This window comes from Sus scrofa, chromosome 15 (genome assembly GCF_054392235.1).
Source record: "Sus scrofa isolate SSC_HxYL_T2T_F1_AM1 chromosome 15, Sscrofa_HxYL_maternal_Yorkshire_Landrace_v2.0, whole genome shotgun sequence".
In the NCBI taxonomy this organism is placed as follows: domain Eukaryota; kingdom Metazoa; phylum Chordata; class Mammalia; order Artiodactyla; family Suidae; genus Sus; species Sus scrofa.
In genome coordinates, this window is record NC_139397.1 from 141,528,018 (window position 1) to 141,555,757 (window position 27,740).

A 27,740-nucleotide genomic window follows, 5' to 3' on the forward strand; every position below is an offset into this window, starting at 1 on the left:
CCAAGTTCATGTTGGGATCATCACTGTGTGCCTACTATGTGCTAATGCACATGAAATGTCCAGCAATTTCCCCCCCGCCCCATTGCTCACACAGTGGTGGCTGCTCGTTTTCCCATCATCTGCAATAGCAGTGACACAGTATTGACAGTTCCACTCTGAAACTAGAATGTCATCTGAGGGGCTATTTGAGGTTGTAGAGCTAACTAGCTCTCTATGGGTCTATCATTTAAATTCGTTTAAATTCTTCTATTTCTTGTGGTTTTCTTGCCTCCTGCACTTCTTCTAGTTTTGTTGATGCATCTTTCCTCTTCTCTTCTCCCTTCTTTTCTATTCTCCTTTCATGCTTTTCCTCATTGTGTTATCACACCGTTAATCAGTTGCGGACCAAGAAACCAGATGCCCAAAACTTGTCTGTGGAGCCTCTCCTCTAACTTAGGCGGGTGACCTTCAGTGTAGAAACTTTGTGGCTTTTACTTTCAAAGGCCACTTGAATCCATTTACTAAACCTTGGATGAAGTTCTTGGATTCATAGCTGAGATGTTAGAGAGATCATCTTCCCAAGAACCAAGCTGCCCCAGGAACATGAAATGAATGTTACTTTATTTTAGGAGAACTTACACATTTTGTTTAGTCTATTGAAAATAATTCTTTTTCACTTAAATCTAGCAAGCAACCCCCCCCCCCCCTTATTCCTTTGAAAGCAGAGACTGACAGAGTGGGTAGGAGAGAAACAGGTATTGAAATATCAAGGGGAAGGGTGAGGAAGAAAACCCACGAGTCTGCATCTTTCATTTGCTCTGGGGAATTTGTGAACCTTCAGCCTGTGACTGCCCATTGTCATCCATGCTGACTTTGAGCAGAACTTCTGGAAACATGGTGACTAGGCCAGAGTTGAGGGAAGGATGTGGAGACCCTGGAGCAGTCAGATTCTTCAAGGGCATTTAGGACTTGAGCTATACCCAGAAAGGCTGGAGAGATCCAAGGTCCCCTTGTGAGGAGGGTTCTAGAAGGCCAGGTAAGATCAAGGCCTCTGTGTTCTGTCAAACTTCTTAAATAAAGACAGGGAGTTCCCGTCATGGCGCAGTGGTTAACGAATCCGACTAGGAACCATAAGGTTGCGGGTTCGGTCCCTGCCCTTGCTCAGTGGGTTAATGATCCGGCATTGCCGTGAGCTGTGGTGTAGGTTGCAGACGCGGCTCGGATCCTGCGTTGCTGTGGCTCTGGCGTAGGCCGGTGGCTACAGCTCCGATTAGACCCCTAGCCTGGGAACCTCCATATGCCGCGGGAGTGGCCCAAGAAATAGCAACAACAACAAAAAGACAAAAGACAAAAAAAAAAAAAAGACAGGACCCTTGCCAGGCTCCTCTCCTGCTATTTATTGCCTTCCTGCTCAGAGTTCCATGCTCTGGCCTCAGACTGGCTCCTGCCTCAGCCAGATTCCACCTGGCAGCTCAGAAGAAAAATCGAGCCCAGACCCAGTGACAATGAGGTTCTCAGGCCAGGACCATGGGAACACACTCCAAGGAAGATCCTTGGGTCATTCAGAGCATGGAAAGCAAAGAGCCTCCTGCTTGTTAAAAATATAGACTCCTGGGCTTTATCATAGATACACCTGTTCAATGAGGAATTCTAGAGATTGGGCCTGGGATCTTGACTTTTTAAGGACAGTCCCCAATAATATTCATGCCTATTCTCTGACAATAACTCAGAGATATATGGTTACATATTAGCAACACAATTTACTTGTGTGCAGCAGAAACTATAACAGGCTGCTTCCATCTAACAAAGTTATAACAGAATTTATATAAGAGAAAGGAGGGGGGAGTAAGTAAAATACAAGTAGCTTGAAATGAGTGAGTACTGTTTTTCTTTCCTTGAGTAAGCTGCTGATTAGTTGGCAGCTTGCAAAAAAAATGCAGGGAATTCCCACTGTGGCTCAGGGGGTTAAGAACCCAACTGGTATCCATGAGAATGCAGGTTTGATCCCTGGCCTCACTCGGTAGGCTAAGGATCCAACATTGCCACAAGCTGCAGCATAGGTCACAGATGTGGCTCAGATCTTGTGTTGCTGTGGCTGTGGCATAGGCCAGAAGCTGCAGCTCTGATTCAACCCCTAGCCTGGGAACTTCCGTATGCCCTAGGTGCAGCCCTAAAAAAAAGTCATGGTCATCTGTTTGGATTGGCAGGGCGGCTTTTAGTTTACCACTGGTGGGAAATAACATGAATAATGTCTATTCTTGTACTTAGAACCTCAGTCATGTCAAATGTGTGCCATTTCCTTCATCAGAAGTCCTCAGCATTTAAGTTTGAGACCCACTGGTAAGGACTGTTTCAGGCAGGAGCTGCTGCTATTGGTCAGACAGTCATGGGAACCTGAGACTCAAGTCAATAGCAGTCCTTATCCTAGAAGTTTGATTAGATGGGTCCAAACCATTCAAGGGGAAGGACTAGCCAGAGCAAGGTGGAGCTCCCAGGTGGAGCCATGATGGAGAGCAAGGGTGTGAAGTCTAGAGAGGATACCCAGCCCCATGGTCCAGCCAATATTGGAGAGCAATACAGGAAAATGGGAGTCTGACTTGGAGGACCCTAGAAGGGATGATGAGAGCAATGAGGAGGTCTAACTGTCATGAGTGAGCCAAAGATCTCGGAAGTTAGCCCTGATGATGCTAAGGGGGAAAGGAGGTGATGAGGTTCTGTCACAAACAGGTTTGCCTCAGAAGCAATTTCAAGACCAACCAAGCCCAGAGTGGGATACATACAAGCAGTGCTGAGGATCTGGGGAAAGAATGCAGCACCAATCTTTTTCCTGAGAATGCCACTATAGCAATAGTAGCATATCCTTACTTGTATGCCATTTATGCTATGCCAGACACTCTTTAAGCATTTTGCTGTGTTCCACTCTCATAGCAATACTTGGAGGCAAGTGATATTAACACTGCCATTTAAAAGATGGAAGAAACTGGAAGTTCCCATTGTGGCTCAGTGGGTTAGAGACCTGACGGTTGTCTCTGTGTGGATCCGGATTCAATCCTTGGCTTTGCTCAGTGGGTTAAGTATCTAGTGTTGCTGCAAGCTGTGGTGTAGGTCTCAAATGTGGCTTGGATCCAGTGTTGCTGTGGCTGTAGCAGACTGGCAGTTGCAGGTCTGATTTGACCCCTAGCCGGGAAACTCCATATGCCTCAGGAGTGGCCAAAAAAAAAAAAGGATGGAAGAAATAGAGATAGCTTACCTAGAGTCACCTAGGAAGTAAATCTGAGGCTTGGACCCAGTTTATTTGGCCTCAGAGTATCTGTTCTTAAGGATACTTTATCTATACCCGACCAGTATCCCCAGTTTCTTCTTCCCCATTGCCATTAAAACATACCAGTTATCAGGACTTCTGGTTGTGGCTCAGTGGAAACGAATCTGACTAGTATCCCTGAGGACGCAGTTTCGATCCCTGGCCTTGCACAGTGGGCTAAGGATCTGGCATTGCCGTGAGCTGTGGTGTAGGTCGTAGATGCGGCTCGGATCTGGCATTGCTGTGGCTATGGCATAGGCTGACAGCTACAGCTAGGATTTGACACCTCGCCTGGGAACCTCCATGTGCTATGGGTGCGGCACTAAAAAAAAGACAAAAAAAAAATGTACCAGTTATCATCAAAAACTCTAATGGCTTATACTTTTATCCCTCCAAGGAATATCATCTTAATAAGAGAAAGCTGTATCTGTACCTAAATGGCATGGACCACTTAATGATCATCTTAAACTTAGGAAGGGGGTGGAAAAACTTTCTAGGACCCTCCAAAATTCACTTTGGAATATCCTAGTCACTGCAGGGGCACTTCTGGACCCCTGCCTTTGAGCTGCTCCTGAAGACATGTGGTCTGCCCAGTGGGCTTCACAATGACCTGGGCAAAGAGACCACAAATGCTTACCCCAATGCCTTTAAGCATAACTTACGGATATATGTGCACATTTCTTTGGTCTATGAAGTTTGCGGTACTGAGCTACTGACTAGATGATTCAACCTACAGATACATAGGCTTTTGTCCTCAGATCCTTGCATCTTGTCCATAATAGTATCTTGGCAGTCCAAGTCTACCCCAAGGGGAAAAAAAACCACTCTGTGGATTAAAAAAAAAAAAAAAATCAGCCAATGCCCGAAGGCAGTGAGGGCCCTAGCATCACTAAACTAGAAACTGATCTAGTAAAAGAAACAAACAAAAACTCCAAAAGAGCCCTATGCAGAATGTTTCTTAATAGCACCTCTTTTCTCTTTAGATTTGTGTTAATGTATAGTTGATAGAATCAGACACCAATCTTAAACACACACACACACACATATACACAGAGACTTCTTCAAGAACATGCTGGCCTATTTCATTACTAGTATTTTTTAAAGCTAAATTTTTTTTTTCCCAGATGATGAGGTTAAATAGTGTATATGTAAAATCCCCTGACTTTGAAAATGCATGTGACTCCTTGGTTAATTGGGCACATGATGTTGTCTGTTTTTTTTCATTCGGTTCCTCTTAAGATTGCAACATAGAATCGCTGAAGAAGACATAATTTCATAAATAATTGCTCACCTTTCTGGGGGTAGACTGCAGCTGTCTTTGATTGATGCAGGCAGACGTGTTTATCCCCTGTGTTTATACTCTCTGGCTGCTGAATCTTTAAGTGCAATTTCTTGTCAGCAATTTAATCAGCAATTCTCTCCATTAAGAAGAGCCATCCCTGCTTTAGATTTTCAAAATGCAGAAACATTTTCAATTCAGAAATAAAGCTACACTTGTCTATTTTTTTTTAAATCAAGATTTTTTTCAGTTTGTAGGTAACATACTAGGACTGTGTTGTGTTTTGTTTTGTTTTTTTCCCCTTCAGTTGAATTACCTCTAACAGGAAATTCACTTTCTGTTTTGTGTCTGATATCATGTGTTTTCAACAGTTTGACATCTATGAGTAATTAAATATTAGGTATAAATAATGGGGATCCTATCAGCCACATTGTAGTCCCCTGCATTTGTCCTCCATTCTAATTAACTACGATCTAGAAGGCTCGGACAGGGCCTGGGTGTCACAAGAGATGGTTTACATCTTGGCTGAACCATTAAGAAGGTAATTCCCTGTACCCTTGTCCCCATCCCCAGGACAAAACAGGTTGATCACGTGCAGTGTTTTTTACTGTGCCGGGAAGCTGCAATGACCAAGATTAAAGCTGTTTAACACACACACACATACACACACACACAGAAACTTTGAGACTTTAGATAAGTCAGTTCATCTCTTAATGCCTTAGTTTTCTCACTTTTCAGTTGAGAATATTAGGTGCTAAAGCTGTGAGTCTCTAATGGCTCTGTTGTTTGATGCATCCATGGATTACTGAATAAGCTGTCGATCCCTAAACAAATGATGCCTCCCTGACTCTGAAGCTTCTGCCGCATGTTGCCCCTCTTGCTGAAGGGACTTTCCAGCTACTCCATAAAGCAAAGCCTTAGATCCCTGCCTACAGTCTACTTCTTCATCGAGTTTTTCTTATGCGATTGTCTACAAATAATCTCTCCTTCAAACTCCAGGAGCAGTTGGTACTTCTATAATGGTGTGTCTTATTCTGATGTATTACAAAGTTTTTTTCTGTCTTATCCCTCATTAAGACATATGGCTAGGGAGGATAAGGGGCATACCTTTTCATCATTTTATTTCATGTAACACTTGGCTCAGTGCAGGCTTTCCCAACGTTGTCATATGATAAATATTTATTGAACTTGTTGAATTAGTAGGCATAGTGGCCTGAGAGGGCTATTGAACTCAAAGAAACAAAAGCCATAAGAGAAATGTTTGACTATTAAGTGAAAAAAAAAAAATCAGATCTCATGACTTAAAAAATTCCACACCGAAATCAATATAGTCATTCAGCCAAAAAGGAACTATGCTGATTGCCGGATTCATTACTTTCACTCTTACATGTCCTGTTTAAAAGAATGCTCATTTCCTTCCAGCTAGATTTATTAGAGGAAAGATGTAACTAATATAGCCATAAAGCATTTAAATGTGGACCATTTTGTAGATGTCGCATCATCACTAGTTTCTGTACAAATGAATCGCTGTGAAAATTGATCACTTCTCAACATTTGGAGATAGAAAGATCCATTTTGTAAGAAGAAAAAATAGAGACTAACATTTTAAAGGAGGAATTCCAATCTGCTTAACATTATGCATTATTGAACTCCAACAGTAAAGAGAATAAGAACATGTTCAACTAAGTCATTTAACCTCTTTGGTGAAAAAGCGCTGCATAAATCCAGGGAGCTGTTATTCTGTGACTGGTGGTCTTAAATGTGTGTGTTCCCCAGTAAAAATGAAATTACGTTATAAAATATTTGAAAAGCTTTTTTTAATTTCCAAAAAGATCAGTTTTCAGAATTCAGGAAATGGTTGGCAGTTCCGAATTTAATGAAGTGTCTGTAGTGGTGCATGATGTTTCTCGGTTGAAGCAAACTCATTATTGTTGTTAGTTGATGGGAGCTAGGTTAATTAAATGTTCCACTCCTGGTAGAATAACCAATCAACTGAAGAATCTGGGCTATTGCTATTCCCAAGTGAATGGAGTAAAAATACTAAAAAGAATCTAAGAGGGGAGGAAGGCGGGTTAGTAACCTGCATTTTGAAGCAGTATCCTGTCTAGCCAGATATATCCAGAACATCTGAACTTAAAGGAGAAATTTCAAAGACAGAAGTCTGTAAGAGTCTTCTGATCATTGATAGTGGAAATCATATTTCCCCTACATTTTCTTCTAGTCAAGTTTCAGTTACATTCAATAAAATATCATTTTTTTTCTGTTTTTTGCATCTATTTCTTTGTCATAGATGAAACTGATGTAATTAAGTCAATAAGGAAAAAGGATCGAAAAATAGCAGAAAGAGTCAGAAAGTAGAGACGGGGGGCATCCACATATTGTCCAATCCTAGGTCCACCCACATTGCTATGCGTGGGTAATTCTAAAGTGTCTTTTGTTCCCAGGACACAAATAAGAAATCCAGATTTCCAAGAACTCAAAAGCCGGGAAAAAATTTAGTTGTTAGCAGCCCCCAACTCAAGGATCAGAACTGAAGCTAAGCATTGCTCTCTTTACATAATCACCTTCTGAATCTCAAAGTTGCCTCTTTCATTCTTTGATTGATAGGTGATTAACCACTTAGCAATGATTAAAGGGCAAGAGGGCTACGTCAAAATGATGAAAGCTTTTTGTCAAAGGAACTTGTCCAAGCTTTTTTGTCCAAGAGAAATTTCAAACCTAAGAAATTAAAACAGATTTCCTAGAGGGGTCCTTCTTTGCTTGATCAGTGATCTCACTGGAAGCCTGCAGAACTCACTTTGGCTTCTAAACCATGCTTTGTTTACGACCGTTGAATGTAAATTATAGTAAAATTGTCCATTGATGTTTCAGAAAGAACCAGCTTGATTCTACATCCAGCCGTGATTCTCCATTTCGTTTTCATGGCCAAACCATCCAAGTGAATGTTTAATTGCTGCCTCCGTTTCCTGTCTCTCATCCCATTCATAATTTCCTGCAACCTAGCTTCCTCTTCTGCTCACTCCAGAGTCATACAGGGCTTCCTGACTGGCCTCTGGCCGTGGCCCTTTCCTCTCGTGGTTCTCTTAAACATTACAGAACATTGGACAGTGTTGATTCCTCCATCTAAAGACATTTCTCTTGCTTCTCCTGCTAATGTTATATCCTCAGTAACAATCCTTTTGAACTCTGATTCCTTGTTTGGGGAGCTCTGCTCCTCTGTTGACATAAAATCTCTTTGGATACAGGACTGACACAGTGCTGTGCTGTCATTAATGTTTCAATATTCACCTTTCTAACTAAATGGTCAGGAGGACACTTGTTTGTTTGTTTTGTGTTTTTTTGTTTTGTTTTGTTTTGTTTTTTGCAACAGCTAGCACATTTCTGGCACAGAGAACCTGTCAATATGTGTTCCTTGACTGCTCAAATGACTGGCTAAAATGATTGAATGTGTATCCAGCCTCCACAATTGAATGGTAAATTTTTGAGAGGAAAGTGCCCGTGTCATTATGACTATATTTTACACTATCAATTATATTTGTGGATTTATTGATTTTTTTTTCCAAAACTAACTTTAAAAAAAAAAAATAGCAAAGTCCAGTAGAATTACCATGATTACCAAGTATTGATAATAATCTGAGTTTTGTCTAGGATGTCATGGTCAGTACTAGTTAAGATATTTCGGAATGACCCGTTCCAAGGAATATCCATGGAGAACCTAGGTTTAGGTGATTTTTATATAAAATAGAAGGGAAATTGGTGCTATTACTGATTAGGAAAACTAAGCAGCACACAGCAAGGAAAATGAAAGGAAGTGCTCATAGTCTAATCTAAATCTTGTATTTTTCATGAAAAATAGCACAGCATAGGTTTTTAGTAAATGGTTATGAAAGCAGTATTAAGATATTATGTTATAGATAGAAAACTATCAGCTAGATTGTACATGGTATTGAGTGTGTCCCATTTACTGTCTAATTTCCAGAAGATGATAAGGAGTCTTAGGATGTATCTTGATGTCTATATCTTTTTTTTTTTAATTCCTTTGTTTGACAAGGTAAACAAATCATCTCATTATGATGGAAGGTAGATTGAGGGGGTCACTTAATACATATGAATGGCAAAGACATAGCAATCAAGTATCATGGGGTCAAAAGACGGATTTGTCACTGAACGGCTGTGCTTTTAGGACAAGTCAAACTCTCCCAGTATCAGCTGTTTCACTCAGAGGATTGTTGCATACCACAAAAGAAAACTGTGTTCAAGAAAAGACTTTGTAAAATATAAATGGCCATGCAACTGTGAGTCCTGATTGCTTGATTTTTAGATATCCGGGGGAAAAAATAAATATTTTATTTAAAAAACAGCAAGGTTAACAATGAATTAAATTTTCAGGGCGTCCAGACTGTTCGCACAACACTCTTCAGTTAGGCGTGGGTGAAGGATCTGACATCTTAAGTGGATCATCCAGTATCTGGAATGAGGACTGTGAAGCACAGGGTGGAATGTTCCCTCGGGAGGCGGCTATTTCAAGGTTGCTGGATGATATCTCAGCCTTGAGGGTGGGGGAAGACCACACCTGAGAGAGCACAGTTGCTCTGACCCTAGGAAGAACAGCTCTGAGAACAAAGACCCCGTCCTCATGGTACAGGGGCCAGGCAACATGGCAACGTGATTGTGACAGATAATTTCTCAGCAGAAGAAAATTCAGTATAACTGGATTTGTTGATGTGTTTTTCAAGTGGAATGAGTATTTTTCTTTTTCTGCTTACAAATTATCTTTTGACATAAAAACTTGGCTTCCAAAAAAGTTGTAAGTATTAACCAATGAATTAGGCGGAAGCCAAAGACCCAAAGTGCTTAATATAAAAAATATTTACCATGTTGAGGAAGGATTGTTAGAGGGGTGATTTGTGAAGTGTTGTCGTCTCTTAGCAGATTCAAATGGAATCTCTTTTCTTTTTAAAGTGGCTAGTCAACCTGCAAACACATTTTAAGGCTAGCATTTGAAAAAATGCAACATCAGAAGAAAGCAGCAAGACACACTCAAATTTCATAGAAAAACATGTGTGCAACCGCAGATAGAGAAAGAATGACAACCTCCTAAATACAGATTAACTAGCATTAGTAGGCAAGGCATGACGTGACCACCCAAATACTTGTGATAAATGAAAGGTTACAGACAAAAACAGCAGTTGAAATACTTCATTGTCAATTTTCTCATTTTTTATTAACATCCATGGCTTTCCTGGTAAAGTCTTGATCCAGATGCTAATTAAGCAGAGGTTTGCTTTGCACATCAATTTTTAATATTCCCTCCTCGTCGTTAAATGAGACCTGCAGCATGAGGCTTCTCCAGTTAAAAGCAGCCCTGACCTACTTCCATGTGAAATCAATGGACGACTTAGAGAGACTCACCAGTAGCTGACATTTAAGGAGGCCAGCTCATAATCTGTGTTGGTGTAAAATGTATGTTTCCCTGGGCTTCAGCATTCTTTCTCTCTTTATTAATTTTAAAGGTTCTTCTAAGAATAGAGAAGACTGGGGAAGCTATTGAGCCAGAGAAGTGAAGCCAGACCTCCTTTCGTGCCCCTGGGAGATTGTGAACTCATGTGTCAGTTACATCTGTAGTGGCTTCGAATTAACAGAAACCCCTAGGTCTGGGACTGAGGGAGGGAAAGAAAGGCCTGAAAGGCACCCACTTGCACTCAGATATAATCCACAAAAAAAGCAAAATTGAATCCACCAGAATAAGGTCGTCAGACACCTGTGTTTCAATTTTGAAAGTTAAGGCCATAAGGTATGTGGCAAATCTTTCTGTGGACTTGTGTGTTAGGTATCTGAATTATAGGGCATGAGATAGGAATAGGAATCAAAACTAGCTAGGCAGAGGATCGATTGTCACCGGGGTATGGAAGAGCAGACAGAGTCCCCATCTAGAGAGGGGCCTTTATTAAAGATGAGGTAAGTTCCTGTCGAGAGTTAACAGGCAACCATGTAAGGAGTCACCAAGTAACCTGAGGGAAGTGGAGGGCTGGCATCATGCTAAATTGCAGAAACTGAGCTAGGGTGGGGTGAGCTGGGGAAATTGGTGGAAGAGGTAGTGTTCCAGTGTGCGTAACTTTTATTTCCTTGGTTAAATTTATTCCTAAGCATTGTTTTTATTTTGATGCTATGGATACATATGCATTTCATTTTCTATTTTTATTTTTTTTTAATTTCCCCAATACATTATTTTTTTTCTACTGGGTGGCATGATGACCCAGTTACACATACATGTATACATTCTTTTTTCTCACATTATCATGCTCCATCATAAGTGACTAGACATAGTTTCCAGTGCTACACAGCAGGATCTCATTGCTAATCCATTCCAAAGGCAATAGTCTCATCTATTAACCCCAGACTCCCAACAAATCAGATATATGCATCCATTGTCTTTCATTCAGTGAATGTTCATAAAATGCCTACTGTGCGCCGGGCACTACTGAAGGTTCTAGAATCTTTATTTTGAAATGTCGAACAATAAAATGTAATAATTCCAATGAAGATGAGAGATACATTTATAAATGGAGAGGACACCTTCTGGGGGAAGGCTTGGCAATTGAAAACATTGTTTCAAAGACATAAAGAGTAAAGGAGATGGGCACATCTAGAAATGAGCATTTTACAAAAAATGTTCTGCTTCTCTTTCTCCCTTGTCTATGCATGGTGCCATTATGGCCCTCCTGGCCCATGTCACAGCAGTTCCTTAGGTTCTGAGGCCCACACAGTCCTGGACACCTGGGGTTCCCTGCATGGACTGGATCTGGTGACCCTCAGCAGACAAGTGGATTTTGTTTGAGGCAAAATCATAGCCTCATCTAAAGAATCTAGTGCTGCAACTACTGCTCTCTCTCCTCATCCTCCTCCTATTCCTCTTCTTTTTGCCTTTTTGAATGCATGGGTCTAACCCAAAACAATGAATACTGGAATTCTCTGAGGCCTTTTTCATCATTCAGATTGTTTTTGCCACAAAGAAGTCTGCTATCAGATAACTTTTGAAACAAGATATCACTGTAGTAAAGAGTATTGATAACATCAGAAATAAGGAATAACATCTAGAGGTTTTTTAAAAATTTAATTTACAAAAAAAAAGGAAAAGAAAAAGAAACACCTCTGTTCCTGAGATACTTTGCAATAAAATACGTCATATATGCTTCATATGTATGTTTATGTGAAAGAGTGTGAAGAAAAGATGTTGATAGGAGTTGAAGAGAGAGAGCAGCACCTGACTTGAGCTTTAATTGCAGAGGCATCCACTTCAAAGACGGCTCTCTTGAATGAACATATTGCCAGCCATGGGACTAAAGAGACAACCCTCACCACCACCAGGCTCCTTTGTTTTTGAGATCTTGGTTGATTTCATAACTATTTAAACCTGCTTGTTTTATCTCTTCCTGGGCTTCAAATTCCCTCTACTCCTATGTTTTAAATTCACCAAAACAGAGTGTGCCTTCAAAACCCTAGGCTCCCACCCTCAACCTCAGGCTGGCACTTCTCTCTTTATATGGTCCCATGTGCTTTCTAGGATCTGTGAGTAATAAACTTTTTTTTTTTTTTCAAAATTTCCTGATGGTTATTGTTGAGGGTGTCTTGAGTGTGTTAGTAAGAACCAAGAGGGCTGGTCCACCACAATACCAATTATTAGATTGGCTGAAACTGGTACAAAAATAGAGAGTTGGGGAAGGAAGGAAGGGAGGATGAAAGAGAAAGGAGGGAAATAGAGAGGGAGGGAAGAAGGGAGGGAGGGAGAGGAAGAAAGAGACATGGAATCATGTCGCCACATGAAAATTCCAGAGAAGAACTTTTGTACTCACTTTCTTTGGCTCCACAAAGAACAAGTGGAGAAGAAAATCATTGATTTCCTTACTTTCTGCCTTTAGACCATGAATCACACAGTAGGAGTGCAACAAAAGTTTGCTGGGCTATAGAAATAGTTTTGCTTAACTCCTTCATATTGCAGACAAACTGAAATACAAAGGAGTTCAATTACTTGAGCAAAGATATGTTATTTAGAAACACAATATGAGGAGCTCCATCATGGCTCAGTGGAAACTAATCTGACTAGTATCCATGAAGACACAGGTTCCATCCCTGGTCTCCATCAGTGGGTTAAGGATATGGCTTTGCTATGAGCTGTGGTGTAGGTCACAGATGTCGCTCAGATCTGGCATTGCTGTGGCTATGGCTATGGCCCATGCCAGCAGCTACAGCTCTGATTCAACCCCTAGCCTGGGAACCTCCATATGCTGTGAGTGTGACCCTAAAAAGAGTTAGGGTCTGAAAAGAGTTTCGGCTCTCCTAAGTTCCTCTAAATATTAAGATAGCAACACAAACGTACTAATTTTAAATTTATTTCACCTTCTTGACTAACTTCAATTAAAATAACTTCTTTGGGGGAAAAAAAATCAAACCAGGTTAACCAATAATCTCCTCAAACAAGATTTTTGTTTTTCTCATCTTCAAATTTATATGTGTACTTTTCCCCCAAGAATACTATGAAAAAATCAAAATTGTCCAACAGTAATTCCCAAACACCATTTCTCTCTCTAACCTTTTTTATCTAAAGAATTTGTGATTTAAAACGATCAAGAGGAGTTCCCCATGTGGCTCAATGGTTACAAACCCTACTAGTATACATGTGGATGCAGGTTCAATCCCTGGCCTCACTCAGTAGGTTAAGTGAGCTGTGGTGTAGGTCACAGACATGGCTTGGATCTTACAGTGCTGTGTCTGTGGGGTAGGCCAGCAGCTGCAACTCCAACTATACGCTTAGTCTAGGAACTTCCCTATGTAGCCGCAGGTGCCGCCCTGCCAAAAATAAGTAAAATAAAATAAAGTGAATTAAAAAATAATAAAAAATAAAACCATCAATAATGTACAATATACATTCATTTTTGTAGCCATTAGTTATATTATCCCTAAAAGGATTATTATTCCTGCCATTGCTTTTCTTATGAAATTTTAATAACTAACTTCTTTAATCCCCCAAATACGGCTGTTAGGAACTAGGACTTAACAGTGCTAAGTTTTGCATTTACTTTAATAGAAATTAATTATTCTTATTACTCTTTGTGGTGAAGAGATTATTCTTCTTAACATGTAGTGTTTGCTTCAGAAACATTTATGAACGTATTTTCAGAATTACACCTTTCAGGAAGAATGGAAATGATATTTTTCTTCCCATGCATTAATATTTTTAGTGCCTGAATGCCTGTTACTTTAAAAGAAGATTGAAGCATTTTTCCATCTGCCTGTTAAAATGATTTGAGTCTTAATTAAAATTGATTGCACCTGTGCATATATTCAGCTACCCACACACCTCCCACCTCCTAGTGGAAAAGCTTGTCTCTCCTTCAAAAATTAAAAGGGGGAACTATGGTTTTTAAAAAAAAAAAAAATCATGGGCATAGAAAACAAACTATACTGAGAAGTAAGTATGATGATTTTTGGCTATCTTATATCAGTGACTTTTTAATCTTCTAATGATTGTTTTGTAGGTGATGTTAAGTAAGTTGGTTATGTTCCTTAAATCACTGATTTCCTTATCACTTATAAAGCAGTCTAGCTGAAGAAGTCAAGTAAAACAATTAAAATTCAAGAACAAATTCTCACCCACTCACTGTTGCTTGTATGTGTTCTTTGTTAGTTCAGTCTTTATTTATGAAGATGGGGGATAATCATCACTGACAGAAGGAAGGAAAGAAAGAAAGAAGGAGGGAGAAAGAGGAAGAAAGAAAGAAAGGAAGAAATGAAAGGGAGGGAGGGAGGAAGGAGGGAAGAGAATGATAGAATCATCTTAGAACTTGATATGATCAAATATTTTTCTTCTTCACCTATAAATTTTTTTCCAATGAATTCTAATAAATATAAAATAGATTTGTGTCTTTTGTCCCACTCCTTTCCTTTCTTTTGAGTAAAGAAGGATAATTAAAATGCTTTCAGCTAGAATAGGGAAAACTTGGGAAATAAAGTACCCAGCCAGTCTACAAAAAAAATAATGAAAAGTATAGTAAATATTGCTAAAAAAAAAAAAAAAATCCATTGAGTATAGAACAGTAGTTTTGGACCCTGGCTTTACTTTAGAAACTTTCAGGTAGCCTTTAAAAATTACTAATGTCTAGGAGCTCCTACTGGGGTGAAATGGGTTAAGAATCCAGTGTTGCTCCAGCTGTGGTATAGGCTGCAGCTGCGGCTTGGATTTGATCCCTGATTCAGGAACTTCCATATGTTGTGGGTGCAAAAAAAAAAAAAAAATTACTAACATCTAGGTTTTACTGTCAGCGAGCTAACTTAATTGTAGCCCAGGCATGGATACTTTTTGAGGCCTCCCCAAGTGTTTTAGTATGCAATTAAGATTAGAACTTCCAGGGTAGAATGTATTCTCGTACCTAGCAATAGAATTCTAAACTTGAAGATCCTTGAGTCCAGATGCCTCATTTAAAGATAAGCAAAAGAAGGCATAGAAGAAGAAAGTAATTTGCTCAAGGCCTCACAGTTAATTAGGGGCTAAGTCTGAACTGGTACCCAGGGTCTCATAACCCCAAAGACAGCTCTGTTTACACTGTAAAATGCTGTGGCTGAGACTTCCCAGATCATGGCGTTAAGAGATAGGAACCCTCTGTACTTGGTTTCCAAATTGCTGGTATGAATCCATGCAGTGCCTTATTGGCACTGATTTTATAACTTCCAACAACATCTAGGCCATTTCCCTAAAAATGTAGCAATAACCCATGCAACAGGAGCTCCAGCTTTGATCCCAAATGTCTAATAGTAATTTCCTATGCACATTAACTCAGTCTTGAGGACACATAAAAATGTTCTACATTACAAAAGTTCTCCCAATCTTTATTGGTCTGGTAACAGAGTATTACTTGGGTCTTTCTATCATTCTTTCTTTTCTGTTATTCAAAGGGTTATGCTGACATTAACAACTTAAAAAATAGACAAAAATGGTAGAGGCATCAATAGAATTTCACATTTTTATTTTCCTATAGAAGAGAAAGTTAATTCCTTGCATCCAATAGATAAGCGTCCTACCTTCTCCCAATGGCCTTGGTGAGCAGTGGTTCTGCTCATAAAGCCAGATCCTCTTGAATATCTCATAAAAGGGTGACTCAAGCTATAGCCATGGGTTCTTTATTCTGCTCATACCATTGTGACTTCTTCTTACACTTGGCATCATTTCTTCTGCATTTTAGCTGCATGATTTCTCATGCTGTCAGCAGCACTTAAGGATATTTTGTATGGAAAACCAAGCCCCTTCTGTCCTGTGCTAAGGTATCATTAATTAGTTTGAAAATCCCTTTAAAGCAAGCCAAAATTATAGTTTTAAGAACATTGTCCTTCAGTCGTGGGGCCCTTGTGTCAAATAGCATCCTTGGAATGTATTTAGGTGCACCTGAATCCTATTTCACTTTAAACCAAGGAAACAAAATATGTAATTTTAAGTTACATGCTTAAAATTTGGCCTCCTTTTTTTCCCCCCATAGAATTTCAGATCCAGAAGGCATCCTAGAATTGCTACAGTCTAAATCCCTTATTTGAGACATGAGTACACAGAAGCAAAAAAAGTAAAATAACATACCCACTGTCACCTGGATGATGGCAGAACCATCACCAGGGTCAAGGTACCCAAATAATGAAATCCAGAGACCTTTGCACTATGCCTGTCTCTCGTCAGCATTCCTGGGTCTGGGACAGTAGGAGGCAAAAAATGTAGAGCTCACATATGTTCTAGTCCCTGTGGCCTCCTTTCTGCAAGAAGATTCTTTTTTAGATCTTTGGCTTTATGTTCATTTGCTGCTTTGTGCCCTACTTAAGCATGACACCAGTGTCAGGTCTTTTATAATGGTTTGCATATGATTTTGGAATTTGTCAGAAGATGGAGGTATTTTAAAACATCCTAAGCCAAAATGTGTGACTGATCCAGCTTTAAAGATTTTATAACCCTCAAACTCTGTACCTTGGAATTGTCAAGCATTTTAGGATGCCTTGTCCCTCTGAGAGATTTTTATTGGTAGCATCTCTATCAAATATGTGAAGAACTAGATGCAGAGGGATCTAAAATGAACTGCAGAACTGTCGGATTTTAAATGCGAGAGAAGAATGAAAAGCCCACTGCTATGGGCATTATCAGGGCTGTGGAGAGCTGTGGGCATACATATTTAATGTGGCAAATTATAGGGTGACATTTACATTTTGTGCACTATTTTGAAGTGAAAAGGATTATTGAACAATAAGGACACTTTCCATAATTATATCCCATTTTTCATATGCAGAGAATTGACTCTGGGTTCAGGGTAGTTATTTAATGAAATCTCAATATAACCCTGTCTGGTATTTCTCTCTTTAAATCTTGATGTCCAATTAAGACCAGACAGTGAGGTTGGTTAACAAAAAATGATTATCTTGTTGAACCCATGATGGATTTTGGAATCACAAAATAGTAACAATAGTAATAAATGATCTTTATCTGGTAGATAGTCATGGGTTCCTCTGCAGTGGAGGCAAACACTAAAAATTGTTTTTAAAAATATATGCAACTAGATATTTTATATTTCTTCATCTTTGCATCTGTGTCTATATAACCCAGTATAAAAGATGTTTAAGAAGTTGATGACATCATAAGGCTGAGATAGTGATATCTGGAGTTCTGGGGATTTCATGTACCAGAGATAAGATGGTACTGACAATAAGCCACTCACCCTGGACAACTCCTTACACATTGTCTTCCAGGTTCTTGCACTCTTCTCCTGGGAGAATCTTCCTTTAATATTGATGACATCACCATACGTCACTCGAAAATAAATACAAATTCTGCAGCCTGTCACTCAAAATCCTCCTTCATTTATTTCTTCTTTTTTATGTAAATTCAGGTCCCATTCTTTCCTAATATAAAGCTTTCTTTCTAGACAGTCTGAACTTATTATAGAACCTGAATCATTGTTCCTTTCCATCCTTTTAAAAGTATTTGCTTTTGATACTTTGTCAGTCTGGGAGTTTGTTGTTAGACAGGATCCGTTTTGGGGAGGACAAACCCAAGAGAAGAACCTGAAAGTGGCTAGGGGCTGTTAGCACAGGAAGTTCTGGGGTTCAGGGTGTATGAGGAAAAGTCTAGAAGGAGAGGATGAAGGTTCTGGATGGACACAGGCTTTGCTTTGATTTTGTGGTTTCCACCAGAAGATTGGACTTGGGGTACAGAAAGAGACGAAGTTGGGCTGGAAGCAATTGTTTAGAATATGTTGCAGATAGAGATGAAATATAGGCTAGGGGAAGATTCTATCACTCCATTATGAAAGGTCTGGAAAAAAACACTCAAAACCCAGGTTTCCTTGCATTTCCTCCAACTGGGATTCTATCGAAGACAAAGTAGTGTTTATAAGACTAGACATTAATCCCTTTTCTATCCAACTAGCATGGTCTTTTACAATTCCTAATTTTTTTTTTTTGGTCTATTCCTATAAAAAAACATTCAGTGGCTCTCCTTTGCACTCAGGATTTATAGTGAAGCTCTTTCCCCAAGGAGATCTGTTCTGTCTGACCCAGCTCTCTCTCTCTCCACCTTAATTAGTACCTCTCTTCCCTTATTCTCCCTGCTCTACCTGTGCAAACCTTTCCACTTTCCAATCTGCGTGAGCATTGAATAGTCAGTTTCCCCTGTCGGTAAAACTCATTTAGCCCGCCCTTACCCTCTCCTTTGTCACTTGTTGAATTGCTATTCAACCAACATTTCTTGACCGCTCTGCTAGGAACATGAGCTGCCATACCCTGTCATGGTATTCCACTGTCTCTCCTTGTGGACATTTGGGTGAGAGTTTTTCAAAGGCCAAACATAGCCTTTAAAGTTCTATTTATTATTCCACCGTATGAATAAGTGTCATTCTTTGCAACCATGAAAAATAACTTGAATGTAAGTCAATATGTGAGTTCCTGTGTCTTATGGTGAGAAGTAGTTGCTGGGCAGTGGTCTGGAAAAATCTCTCTTTATTACATCTTTAATGATTGCCATTTGTGTGACCTTGAACAAATTTTGTAAAAGCTCCAGGTTGTTTTCACACCTGTAACATAGTTAGGATTCTTTGCATAGTCTGTCCTACTTCCATATGCCTCATCTGTTTTATTGTTAATTCAAAAATATGCCTCATCTATTTTATTAAAACCAAGGTTTTGCATTATTTGCCTTCATAACACAAACCTGGATTTTCTTTCTGATTTTATTTAATACCATAGACTCTCCAGACACTTGCGCTATTGTTCTTTCTCTCTTTATTTTTGAACAGAAGGCATCGTTTCGATGTTGACGTTGACATAACTGACCCCAAATGACAGACTTCACACGAAAGAGAAGCAATCATAAAAATTTTAGAAATTGCCCCTGCTCTCTGTGCCCTTTCATTGTGCAGACAGGGGAGCCTTTGCCCTCTTTTCCCAGGGACTTGGGAGACAGAATAATAGAAGTACAAGGAGATGACCCCACTGCCCACCTGGCCTCGTAGGTAAACCATGTCAGGCTGTCTGGCTCTGATCAGCTCCAGACACCACATTTTTAAAAGCTACCATGACATGCAGTTAGTGTCCAGGCCAGGGTGACCGGGAGAGTGAAAGTTCTAGATTTGTATTCTGAACACGACATGACCAAGGGAACAAACAGACTCCCTCACTAGGGATTCTGAAAGGTGTTTACTTAAAAACAGAAATAGACAAGTTCTGAGTTGTTCCAGAAACAGGACTACTAACAACCAACAAATGGTGCTTGGAGGGAGACCAACTGGAGCTCAGTCGAAGAGCTTTCTAGCAATAAAATGTGTTCTCAGTTGAGTCAAGCCTTCCCAGAGATGGGAATGTCCCCTTCTTGGGGCTACTCTCCCAAAGGCAGGGCGACTACCAGCCATTCCTCACACTCGCACATTGCTTTTGATGAGTTGTTGTGATTGTTATTTCTGAAGTCTCTTTCAGCTCTAAACATTTTTTTTTTTTAAGGGCCACGCCTGAAGCATATGGAGGTTCCCAGGCTAGGGGTCAAATTGGAGCTGCAGCTGCAGGCCCACACCACAGCTGCAGCCACGTGGGATCCGAGCTGCACCACAACTCACGGCAGTGTCAGATCCTTAACCCACAGAGCAAGGCCAGGGATTGAACCTGAGTCTCGTGGATACTAGTCGGGTTTATTACCGCTGAGCCACAACAGGAATTCTGTCAGCCCTAAACTTTCACGACTGAATTGAACACCCATCTGATAATGCAGTTTAGTTCAGTGCCCCCTTCAGAGTTCAAATGTGTTGTCTTATCTGCCTAATTAATCTCCTTTGATCACCTTTCATTATTTCCATGGTTCAGCAGTTGGAATAGAACAGAGACTTGAATCTTGATGATTATACCAATATGAGAGGACAGACAATTCTGAAGCATTGTTTATGTCCATGAGAAGCTCGAATTCTCATCAGCAACATGAGCTTCAGTCCCTGGATTTCTAGGCACACTTGGCCCACATTTTGTAACCAAGGGATCCCTATGTGACAGTGTGAAATTTTGAGAACAGCAGCAGTCACAGACCACAAATATAAGAGCCTCTGGTCTAAGTCACCTGAGTCATGTAGATGCTCACAGAAGCAGTTAAATGACACAGTAAATGATTCCTTTTAAATATTGCAAAAAAAAAAAAAAAAAAGGAAAATGTAATCCCCCCCCAAGAAAACAGTGTTATGGGTCATAGTTCTGAATAATATTCATTTTCCCAGAGAAATCCCCTGTTTACTGGACTGTCATTAGCAAGTCAATTAGAAACACGTATGGGTTAAAAAAATTAATTTGGACTGTAGTAATTAACTCGTATTGGTCAGTGAGGGCTATTGGTTTAGGCCATGCATGGCCCATGTGCTGGGTGAGATTGGAGAGGTGGCAGGGGAGGCCGTGAGTCATGGTCTAAGAGTAAAAGCTAATAAGCTCACTGTCCTGAGTGAAGAGACAGGGATGCATACATTCATCCCATTGATTTTCATTGATACCTATTTGATACTGAGTACCAACAAGAAAGATGCAGTCTTTAGTCTTAAGAAGCTTATGGTCTGAAGGGGAGCCCAGACATATAAATCCATAATCGTATGATCTTTCCAGCCAAGAAAAAAGAGAACAGTTTTGGAGAGAGGATAATACTGTCGGGTTTCACATGTTGTTCCCCAGACAGCCATATGTAAAAAGTCCGTCAGTGAAAATTGTTTTCTTTGCCTCTAGAGCTTGAGAGGGATTTATAAACTGTGGAGATTTATGAGGAGCCTCAGCACTGTCAGTGTTGTGTTGCAGGAGAATGGGGACCCAAGAGGATGGTCTTATCCCAGGTCTCGGTGAGTCCCTGGGACAGGCTGCCAGGCGAGAGTCCTTGGCTTCACTCAGGAAAGAACTCAAGAGTGAGCTGAAGTAGAGAGAAAGCAGATGTATTCAGAGAAATACACACTCCATAGACAGAATGTGGTCCTTCTCAGAAGGCTAGAGCGGTCTCAGGGCTTGGGGGGTGGTTAGTGTTTAATGGGCTGGGTGATTTCATAGGCTCACAAGTGGAAAAATTATTCCAACTATTTGGGGGAAGGCCTTGAGGTAGATGTCCAGGAATTGGGCCACTACTCACTTTTTGGCCTCTGACCCTCAGCCTCAGAACTGTCGCGGCACCTGTGGGTGCGTCACTGAACACTCTGATGTATTAGAATGAACCTAAATGCGTCTCAAGGTCTATGGGAAGTCAGATCTTCTGCCATCTTGGGCCTGATTGGTTCCAACCAGTTTTTGTCATAACCTCAATAGCTGTGCCTTTCTTTTCACACTTGGTCCCTGCCCCCTTCCCTCCTGCCTCAGTTAAGAGAGTGGATATTGATGAGGAAAGGTGAATCCAAGATTCAGAGAAGACTCAGATTCTGGTGGGCCGTAGATATGATGGGTGAAATACCTGAGACATGGGGAGCCCAGTGGTTGCAGGTGGTCCAGCACAGGCATGGAGAGAGACAAGAATGAATTAGAAGCTGGAGAGACAAATGTGGACTCAGAGGTAGTGTAAAGAGGAAGGAAATAGGAAAACTTTGAGACAGGACTTCAGAGTTAGCAGCATGAAGTAAGATGAATTGGCATCCTGTAGAGAAAATTTTGGTCATGAAAAAGATGACTCCTGGTCTTTTATTCTTATTGATTCTTCTTTAACTTAAACACTGTAAAAAGTTTGAGACAATAATGTGCAAAACACTCGATCTTAAAGACAAATGTAATGCAATAATTTGGGCTCTTTTTCATAGCAAGATCAGATTTCAGTGTGAGAATTAGATTTTAGGTCGATAGTTAATGTCTAGGTGGTTGGCGCAGGGGGCTGGGGTGCGGAGGGGCTACATGCTGGGGCTTAACTGTGAATGTTGAAAGAACTTAGATTCTACATAACAATTTACCACAATACCTAAGATTCTACTTGTTTGGAATTTGTTACTAAAATCAGTTTTGTTTTCAACGGGCTTTAAGAAAACCACATTGAAATATGTGGTTATTCCTCTGAATAGACTTTTTTTGAGTTTTTAATATGTCTTATTGTATTTCTTAGTCTAATTGTCCACTTTCCATTTGTCTCTTTACAACATCCATTTTGAATATTTTCATATTTATTTTAATTAGAAAATATATTTTGTAGGAAGCTGTTCTTGAATATCCGTGGAGAACCAGGTTTGTTCCTTAATAGAATGCTCAGTAACATATAAATGTGTTATTTTCTTGAAGATCTTTTAGCTCTGCCTTCTATTTAGGAGGCAGATGTGCAGTACACCGGCACACGTCTGAGTAGCATGATTTCTGCAAAGCTTTTGTTCAAGTTTTTCTAAATACACCTGCCAAAATTCACTGAAGACTAACCTCTGGGACTTGAAAACAAAGGGGGAAGAAAGAAAAAAAGGCTCCTTTTTGTTCCTAAAGCTGTACTGGGCTTTTATTTAGTTGAGGTTTGAGATCTAAATGACACTTCCCTGGTGTGTGTATGCAAATAATTTGAATGAGAACAAAGAAACAGGGTGGTGGGGGCACCTTGACACAGGTCCTCAGCCTTTCATATTTAAAATATTGTCAGAACCTGCAGGAACAGTATTGGACCTAGTGTTAAGTTAGAGTTTTTGTTTGGTTGGTTTTTTTTTTTTTTTTTGGCCTCACTACGGCATATAGAAGTTCCCAGGCCAGGGATCTAATTTCTAATTGGAGCTGTAGCTGCAGCAATGCTGGATCTGTTGGGGGACCAGTAATTGAAACCACCCACCTTGGCCAGGCAGATAATAGCTGCTCTAATGAGTTGTAACCCAACAGGAGCCCCTGATAAGGAACTTGGTGCAGCCCTGAAGACTACCTGGGGGGAGGTGGGAGGGGCCAATAGGAGGGGGAAGACGACCAACCTCCCAGGATCCTTGGTGCTGGGATCCATCATGGCCAAGAGCTGCAGGTGCCACCAAGAAGGACCCTGAGCCAGACCAAGTCCTGGCTGAGCAAGATGACTGGTGAAGGACAACCCAGAAACTAAGCCCTTTCCCATAAAACCAAAGACTGTGGGCCACATGGCAGAGCAGTTCTCCAGGGTTCCTTTACTCTGCTGCTCTCCACCCAGGGGGCCCCTTCCCAAGAAAGTCTCTTACTTTGTCAGCACTTGTGTCTCCTCGGACAAAATTCATTTGCAAGTGTTAGACAAGAGCCCATTCTCAGGCCCTGGAAGGGGTCCTCCTTCCTTCAACAGGTCCCTAACCCACTGTGCCAATGGGGGAACTCCAGTTAGAGCCTTTTTTTTTTGCTTTTTAGGGCTGGACCTCTAACATATGAAAGTTCCCAGGCTACGGGTCGAATCAGAACTGCAGCTGTAGGCTTACACCACAGCCACAGCAACATGGGATCCAAGCCGCATCTGTGACCTACACCACAGCTCACGTCAACACCGGATCCTTAACTCCCTGAGCAAGGCCAGGGATCTAACCCTCATCCTCATGGACGTTAGCTGGATTCATTTCTGCTGCACCACAATGGAAACTCCCAGTTAGAGCCTTTTTTTTTTAAATTTTATTCTTTTTAGTTTGGTTAGTTTCAAATCCAATGGCAGAAGGCTGTGTGTATGTGAGAGAGAGGGAGAGAGAGAGAGAGAGAGAGGTGGTAACTACTTAATGATGACGGTGGGGAAAAGTAGAAGTGGCTAATAAAGCAAACCTCCCAGTGCTTAGTTTACAGTTGGGAAGAGAAGGTGCAGTGAAACAGATCGGTCTTGAGGTCTGAGGCTGTGACATTTGGAAGCCAGAGTTCCATTTTCTTTGAAACTGTGAATAAACAGCTTGGAAATAATCTTTTTTTTTTTTTTTTTTTCTTTCCTGATACTGGTTTTATTCCATTTGACTTAGGGCACAGAAAAGCAAGTGTTGATTAAATTGTCTTGCTGTAATTATTTGCTGAAGTATATTAGTTTAAAAATATTTTGGCTTCTAGTACTTGATTTCAGTATAACTGGGACCCACGCTTATATACAAGTCCAGGGATCTTTCTGAAGATGTGGTTATGGCACTACCCTCCTGGTTTAAGTTCTGTCTCAAAGAACAAAATTTTAGACATGTGTTTATGCAACTGCATAGCATCTTGAGGGACCATAGCAATGTGGAAATAAAGAAGACCAAAGAAATGAGGCTTTTTCAGACCTTGCTATAGCAAGGCAGTCAACCACCGTCACATACTTGTGGCAAGAGACTCAAGATGGAAAGAGTAGGGAAGCCTCATAGTGGGAAAAAAGAAAGGCCCCAGCGGAGGCAGTTGGCATAGAGACACTGCAGGCAGCCTAACTGGAAGCAGGGCATCCTTTGGTTGGGAAACATATTTGGCTTTCTCTGGTTTATCCTATGTTAAAAGCAGGGCCAATCATTGGGAAAGATGTCTGTTATTAATCAAATTCCGTGCTTTGGGCCAATTTTTACACAGGCTATTGTTTGGCTTCCTGGATCAGTTGCTAGAGATAGTGCTCTGAATTTCTCTAAGTCCTACTTACAGAGAATTGGTTGGCTTCCTGGGCTGGTTGCTGTGGATAATGGGTTAGAGTTCTATTTTTATATGTGGTCTGGCAATTTTCCATTTGTATGTTCAGTCTCTCAGTGATTGCTTAATACAAATGTAGAAGGATTAATTACATTCATAGAGGACAAATTGCTATTTTTTTAAATGAATACTACTTTTTTAGACATGTGGCATTGTGAAGTTTTTAAAATATTTTAAAATGTAGGACTGTCAGATCTTTCAAATTAGATGGGGAAAGTTAGACAGGACTGGTATTATCTCTGTTTTGTAGTTAAGCAAAATGAAGCCTCAAGAGGAGAAACCACATGCTCAGCATCATGGGTCACCATCCATATGGCCACAGTAGTCAGGGCACCAAGCTGGACCCCCTTGGGTTCCTGACCCAGCTCCTCACTATATTACAAACTACTCTATCTGTGCCCCACAGATTCAAATAATAAGCAACCAAAGTGTGACATGTGTCTTATCACACTGCCGAAAGTCGATGAGTAACTTGCATGCAAAGAAAACAAAATGCAGGAGTACCCAATGGCTCCATGGGTTAAGGATCCAGGGTTGTCACTGCTGTGGCTCAGGTCTCTCCTGTGGCATGGGTTTGATCCCTGGCCTGGGACATCCCATGCCACATGTGCAGCCAAAAAAGAAAGAAAAAGAAAGAAAGAAAACAAAATACAGATTCTCTGAACTATTCCTATAATTTTCCACTATAGTGTTTCTCAAATATTCTTTATTTGAATTTTAACCTGGTGCATTTTACTACTTGGGATTGTTCAATAATCAGATTCTTGGAAAGACGCTTAGCTCTGTGCCACTTGAGTACATTTGTAACATTGACTTGATTCCTTTGTTCCATTAGGAATGTTGTATTTCCTAGACACATCGCAAAGACGCCAGAGGAGTTGGAGAAACTACTCTATAAATGAATTAATTAAATGCCTACTGAGCAATATGCTAAGAGCTAGAGGCACTAAATGGGGGTTGGGGGAGCAAATCCCAAGACTCAGATCCTGCCGTTAAAGAACTCAGGGCCTTTTGAGAAGAACATATGTACAGAAAAATTCCGTTAAGACAAAGTCCGTGCAGAAATGACCGTTTCTCCATATGCCAGGCACGGAGTTGGGGGAGCTTCAGAGGCTACTTCCACTGAGTGACTGTGACTGAGGAAGGAGCGCCCCTGGCAAAGACAGGGTATAAAGGTGTTCACAGCAGTTGAGGTGGGAGACAGTAGTCGTGGCAACAGCACTGTTTTTGTTGGAGGGGGAGTGGAGAGGAGGAGGCTACAGCCAAATTATTGATGTTTCTTGAACAGAATGTTTAGGTAGGAAGTGAAAAAGTTAGAGAGGCAGGGAAGAGTGAGATGGTGGAGGTTCTTGTGAGTCATAAGGAGCTCAGACATACTTCTGTGAGTAACAGGAGGCCTCTGGAAGGATTTTTAGTCAGAGTTACAATACGAGCAGATTTGCATCTTTTTTTTTTTTTTTTTTTTTTTTGTCTGTAAACACTTCTCTATGTTCATTACAGACTGACTGTCACATCAATTCTCTGAAATAACAGCATTCTGAATGTAGCAAGTGGGTATTACTCCCAAACCATCTCTATTTACTACATGTGCTTTTTTTAAATTAGGACGTTATTTTGTCTTTTTTAATTTTTTATCTTCCATTGGCTAATTTTTTTAATTGAAGTATAATGATTTCCAATGCTGTGTTTTAGATGCACAGTAAAGTAAGTTGGTTTTATATACACATACATACACATATATCTATTTCTTTTTCAAATTCTTTTCCTTTTTCCCTTATAGGCTATTATAAATTTGAGTATAGTTCCCTGTGCTATTATACCATAGGTTGGTTATCTATTTTATATATATTGATGTGTAGATGTTAATCCCAAACTACATGTGCTTTTATTTTTTTTATTTAATTTTTTTTTTTTTTTTTTTTTTTTGTCTTTTTGCCTTTTCTAGGGCCGCTCTCACGGCATATGGAGGTTCCCAGGGTACGGGTCGAATTGGAGCTGTAGCCGCCAGCCTCCACCAGAGCCACAGCAACATGTTATCCGAGCCTCGTCTGCAACCTACACCACAGCTCACGGCAATGCTAGAAACCATAACCCTTAACCCACTGAGAAAGCCCAGGGACCGAACCCGCAACCTCATGGTTCCTAGTCGGATTCGTTAACCACTGCACCACGAAGGGAACTCCTACATGTGCTTTTAAACACTTATGTACATGCTTTACAGAATGGCTAGCACATGGATTCCTTGAAAAAAGAAACTTGATTGGATTTGCATTTTAAAAAGATCACAATGGCAATATATAGAGCTTGTATTTTGGGGCATCAAGGACAGAATCAAGGAGACAAATTGCAGTAATTCAAGGGTGATTATTAGAGCTTGAACTTGAACTAGAATAGTTGTGATAGACCTGATACAAAGTGAAACAAAAAGGAGAGCAAGATATTCAGAAATAAAACCTGTGGAATTTGCAGACTGATGGATTTGGGGAGGAGAAGTTAAAGAAAGAGACAGATAAGTTTTTAGCATAGATGGTTGGCTGGACAGAAGGGACCATTCATTAGTTTAAAAAATGGTGTCAGTCCAGTATCTGAAATGCTAACTTTGTATTATCCGAGGGGCATCCACGTGGACTCATCTAGCAGGCAGTGGAGCACATGAGTCCAAAGCTCAGGAGAGTGGTCTAGGCTTCTGATAAACTATTTAGAAATCATTAGCCATCAGACAGACAATTGCTAGTTGAATCCTAGAGGTTAAACTCACAGAAGGAGTATATATAGAATGAGAACAGTCACTAAGCTAGAATATTGGGGCAACCAACATGGGAGATTCGTGGAGGAAGAGAAGGTACGAATGACCAGAAATGGTGTTAGAGAACATACCACAGGAACACGGGCCACCAGGAAGCCAAGAGAACTGAAAATATGAAGAAGAGAGTAATCAGAGTTATCAGATGGCTTAAAAATACCTTATACACTTGCTAACTGAAAGGCACCAAGTGATTTCAGCACAAGCATTTTTATTAGAGTGGCTGGGCTCAATTCATGTCACAGTGTGGAGCAGAAGGAATGAAAGAT

General features: G+C 40.4%; 1 protein-coding gene across 5 annotated transcripts in view; it reads left to right on the forward strand.

Annotated features, from left to right (window-relative positions):
* The window catches only part of NYAP2 (neuronal tyrosine-phosphorylated phosphoinositide-3-kinase adaptor 2), a 263,456-nt gene that overhangs the window by 160,771 nt on the left and 74,945 nt on the right, over positions 1–27,740 (forward strand). The gene's annotated exons all lie outside the window — the stretch shown is intronic.